Here is a 5,763-nt window from a genome sequence, read left to right on the forward strand (position 1 = left end):
TCCCCTAAGATAGTGGCAAAAATGTTGGTAGTGGAGGGGAGTGAAAAAAAATGGGGGGATAGAGAAAGAGGAAAATAAAAACACAAAAAGACACTAGGAACAGGAGAAATCAAACAGCAGCAGTACAGAAAAAGTGAAAGCTACTTATATGAAGGGGTTCTTGGCAGTGGCCCTAGGTAAGGATTTCATTGACAGACAAGTCTCCCTCCCATCACCATGCTAAGAAAGTTTCAGCAGACCAAATGTAGGTTTTGCTTGAGGAGTTCACATCTTTAAGTTTCCAGCTTTTCCTCCCAGACTTTTACCAGGATACTTAGGTATATCGTCTTTGAGAAAGGCTGAAGAGTATAGATTTTAACTCAGATTTGTTCTATCAGAAAAGCATTCTGAGAGTCTGAGCAAATGTCATTCCTAAGTATATCTGGGTTCTAGTATAGGCTAGCCTCTTCTAAGATCATTACCCAAGGCAGTTCCCAAGCATACCTAAGCTCTTATCTCATCACTCCCTTTCTATCCCTTAAAATATTTAACTCTTCCCTTTCTTAACAAGAAAATTCACCTACACACACACATCAAGTAATACTGCTTCCATGCTCCTTTTCCTTCCTTTAACTTCAAATAGCCCTCTACCTTCCAAAAGGATGCGAGGGGAAATACCATGAAAAGGTGAGGTCTACACTTGTTTCATCTACCCCTTGGATGATCAGTTGGAGAGGTTGACAGTCAGTTCTCACCATTGGGTCAGTAGGTCAACACACACTCCCAGGTCAATGCTAGGCAGCACCCCTCCATACCACCAGCTGAACCCAGGCCAACAAGATGGGCATTTAGAAGGCCACACACGGAGACGACGGAGGGGGTGATATCAGAGGCAACTGGAGATCTGCTGGGTGTGACAGGCTCTGCTGTTGTGGTGGTAGCAAGTCACTGTCCTGTGGAAAGTAGACAAAGAATGGTTTCATCACCTCTTATTAGGGGGGTGGTGTATACACATGGATACTTATTCATGGATACACTTCACTACACGTATATACAGACACTGGCATGTAAAGAGGCATACTTGCATGCAAGTGCACACATACTTGTTCATTTAAAGACAACAGACCATGAAAGTACTATACAAACATAAGATACTGCTATTCCATTTAAACTGGAGAGTTGGGATTGGATCAAGTCCCTGTTCTAGTTCATAATGGTACAAAAACCCCTGAAGCCAAAAGCGATGGTGGCAGGACCATATTCTTAAGCTACTCTGTCGAGCCAGTCATTCTGAAACATTCTTCAGAGTATCAACACCCACCAGAGTTAAGAACCAGAATCGGATTTTTAAAAATTTATACAGAAATATAGATTTTTTGAACTCTTTACTCCTAATTATTTCTCCATATTGAGCTATTACCCCTTCTTGCACATCAGTATTATTAGAAGCCATTTTGTAGCAATCATAGCTAACTTAAAAAGTCTTCAACAATCTGAACATACTCTGGTAGACACAGTCTGAGTTATCATAGACAAAATAATTCCTTGGAGACATCTTGGAACCTACCCCCAAAATAAAAACGCAAGGCTGGCCAGTTAGCTTACTTGGTTAGAGCACAGTGCTGACATCACCAAGGTGAAGGGTTCGGATCCCCTTATGTAAAGCTACTAGACCAGTTGTCCAGTAAGGCAAATCCTAACTAAAGCCAAAGTGTTTCATTATTTTATACTAAGTTTCCATTTATATTGTCAGGGCTAGGGCTCACACCCTTCAAACCCATTGTACAGACTGAGTCCCCAGACCCCTCACACGCAGGTCTATGCTAGGTAATCGGGAAAGATCCTGGGAGCCATTGGCAGACGACGTGAGCTCAGTCTGCAGCAGCAGCAGCTTACAGGTCTGGCAGTGGCGGCAGCCTCGTGGAGGGTCGTGGGGGCACTGGCAGCAAAAGCTTGCAGCAACAGCTTCCAGCAGCAGCAGCGGTGGCGGCGGTCTCCCCAGGACCCCCCTGGGGGCATCCCAGGGATGGGGGCACTGTGGATAAGAGCCACTCATCCTTTATACTTAAGCCCATAACCCAGGACACCTGGGTGCACACACACACAATTACATTAGACAATAACCAAGGAACACCTGAGCGCACGTACATATTTACATCAAATACTCGGCAAGATTCTGAACATCTGAGGGGCCCTGACCATTTTCTTATATTTTCCCAACACCTTACCAGCCAGCTGCCAAAAAAACCCCAAAACAAAAAACACAATGCGATGATAACAAATGCTTAGAAAAACACTAATCCCTGGTACTTTCACATACAGTTTCCCTGCTTGCTTCTAATTCTAAGGACCCCCAAACCTATACCAGCAACTTTTAGCCCCACTGAAGCCTTCACATACAGCTGGGGGGGAAAAAAAAAAGACTCATCTGTCAAATTACCAAAGCTTTAATGGCAGAGGATGACAAAGCTACCCTAAGAGCAGGCTAGAAAAGCTTTCTGTTGCTCACTAGGTCAGGTCACAAGTATGACTCTATACTGCAATCACCTGGGAAGCTTTTTAACATACACTAGTGCACAGCCTCACTCCATAACCAATTAGTTCAATTTCATAGTGATGGATCCTAAGTATCAAAAGCGTTAAAAGCCCTCCAGGTGATTCTACTATGAAATCAAATTTAAAAACCACTGATCTAGTCCCTTCTGGTTCCACATAACCTCAGTCTAATCCACTCCAACCTCAAACAGAAGTGTTCTTGGCCTCTAATATAGTTCTGTTGAACTTTAGGATCCTGTATCAGTGGTTCTCTGAGTGGGGTGAGTGGACAGCATCACTATCACCTATGAACTTATTAGAAGTACAAATTCTCACAGCATCACTATCACCTATGAACTTATTAGAAGTACAAATTCTCACAGCATCACCTACGAACTTCTTAGAAATACAAATTCCTGGGCTCCTCCTGAGAACTACTGAATTAAAAACTCCAAGTTATTCTGATGCATGCTAAAATTTGAGAACCACTGTTCTAGATCCTTGCATGTTCCAAGGGCCTGTTGTCTGTTCATGATACCAACTTAAACCTGGTAACTGACCCAGGATGGGGACACAAGGCACAATGCCTGGGTAAATTTGTTTTTGTTTTTTTCTTTTTCTTTTTTTTTTCCTTTTTGTCTTTTTTACTGACCGGCAACGGGATCGCAACCCTCGGTGTTGCGTCCGCACCTTGCTCAGCCAGTGAGCAGGAACCAGTCTCCACATGGGATCCGAACCCTCAGCGGGAGCGCCCAAGCGGCACATTCTCCAGTGCGCCACTGGGCCGGCCCGTTTTTGTTTTTTTCTTTTGCATCGTGCCTTATATCTCCATCCTAGGTCAGTTTAAACTTCACTTCCAGCTGATAATGCTGCCTGACCCATCAAAAACAACATGCAAAAGGAAACTGCAATTCAAGTTCTTAGAGATAAAATGACCTGATATCTGAGATTTGCTTTAAAATACTACTCTGGCACCAAAAAAAAAGGGGGGGGGATGAAATAAATATGGCAAAATGTTGAGTGATGTGTACATGAGGGTTTCTTGTACTTGTTATTTTGCATATAGTTGGAAAATTTCAAAATAAAAAGTTTAGGGCCAGCCCGGTGGCGCACTGGAGAGTGCGCCGCTTGGGAGCGCGGCGGCGCTCCCACTGAGGGTTCAGATCCCATGTGGAGACCAGTTCCCGCTCACTGGCTGAGCAAGGTGCGAACGCGACACCGAGGGTTGCGATCCCGTTGCCGGTCCCCGGTACGGGCGTGACACCGAGGGTTGCGATCCCGTTACCAGTCAGTAAAAAAGAAAAAAAGAAAAAAAGAAAAAAAAAAAAACAAAAAACCAGAGGTCACTCTTATAGGGGCTGTCCCTAGAAAGTCACCTCTAGATGTTGACTGGAAGATTACCCAAGACTCCATAACTGACTCCTTGTTGTTCTTCAATCTCAAGCATATTCCCAACATAGAGCCTTTGTCCCTGCTGTTCCCCCTTCTTGGAATGCTTTTGACTCAGATATCCACATGGCTTGTTCCTTAACTCTTTCAAATTTCTGCTCAAAGGTCACTTTTGTTCTACATAGATAAAACAGCAACAATTCAACACACACATACTAGCACTCTCAATCCCCCTTTCTCACTTAATTTTTTTTCCACAGCACTTACCATGCACTTACTCTAACATACGAAATGTCTATCTCCCATCAGAATGTAAACTCTGCGGTGGCAGAGACTTTGACTGTTTTCACTGTCTATATTCTCAGTCCCTTATACATTTATTGAATGAGTAAATGAATGAATGAACCCTCTGCTGGACACCTAAGCCAAATGGCAGATACATACAAGAACCCAAGTGCTTCTGCACATGGACAAAATCATACAAAAATTATTTTCAAAAGCAAAACTTCATTCACCTTCAAGAGCAGCTGAGAACCAGAATATGAAGATTTAGGGGCTGGGTTTGTGAGATTTGAAAATAAACAGTCAAGTCCTGATCTGGATGATCACAAAGGAGTAAAGAGGGAGGCACTAACGTCCAGTCTGGGTTGTCTTCGGGTCAGTGGTAGGACGATGGCAGCATAGGCCAGAAGTACCAACTTTTTCAAGGTCCTTGTCACTGTAGAAGTCAAGAAAAACTCAGCCTCTCTCCAAGGGCTGCTGCTGCTTGGTTTCTGCTGCTATCACAAGGAGGAAAAGGTAGTTCAGAGGAAGTTTTTCTTGTCCAGAGAAGAAATAGTTCAGAGATTACTTACTAGCTTTTTCAAATCATGCTGCTTTAGTGAAAAGGACTTGCTCTCTCTACTCTCAGTGCCCATTCCTTTGGAGAGATGGAGAGTGGGTTTAAAAGGTGAAAAGTGGGAAAAGGTAAGTGGTGGGTCATGGAATTCACAGAATCACAGACGTTTTAAAGAATAAGCCTGAAAAATAGCCTACTTCAATGTTTTCATATCATACATAAGATACTCAGACCTGGGGAGGTCAAGCAACTTGCTTAAGGTTAGGAGGATAGTGGAACTGGTACTTAAGGACATTTGACAGGTCGTAAATACATTCAATGGCAGTTAACACAGAAGGCTTTATGAATTTCCACGAGAATAGGCCAAATGTAAATATGCCTCAAGTCTGGATCACAAAGGTCTTTCCCTAGATCCATGTCTCAGTATGACAGCTTTATTATCTAGTCAAAGAAGCCTCAGATCTCAACGTCTAAACTCCGGGCGTGACTCCCAGCTTTGTGGTCCTGGGAAGATAAGTTACTCTGTTCATACCGAGAGCTCCCCTCTCAGAACTAGGCCACTGAACAACGAGTGTAGGGAAGAACCGCGGAGGCGCGATTCCCGCAGGCCAGAGCTATCTCAGGCACCCCGTGAAGGGAGAGAACAGGGCTGGTCCCGAAAACACTCTCTGCCATCCGCGCTTCCAGGACAGGCCCTGAGGCCTCCCTTGGGAGAACAGTTACACCTCTTCTCTGGGTTTCTTCCGGAGACCCCAAAGATACCGAACACCTGCTTCCCGAGGAAGAATCTCTCTGCTCGACCTGCGCCGCCAGCCGCCGGCCTTAACGAAGCCTGTCAAGGCTAGGAAAGCCCCTCAGAGCCACCCGGTACCATTCCCTCACTTCATCCACCCGGGCCGAAGCCGAAGCAGGGAGGGCCCCACACCCTTCCCGGGGCCCGGCCGTTCCACCCAGTCCCCATGGTGGCCGCTCCACAGGCCAGCCTCGCGAGTACTTACGGCGACCCCGGGCCGCGCGCGGCC

Source organism: Galeopterus variegatus, unplaced genomic scaffold, assembly GCF_000696425.1.
Source record: "Galeopterus variegatus unplaced genomic scaffold, G_variegatus-3.0.2 Scaffold657, whole genome shotgun sequence".
Classification (NCBI taxonomy): domain Eukaryota; kingdom Metazoa; phylum Chordata; class Mammalia; order Dermoptera; family Cynocephalidae; genus Galeopterus; species Galeopterus variegatus.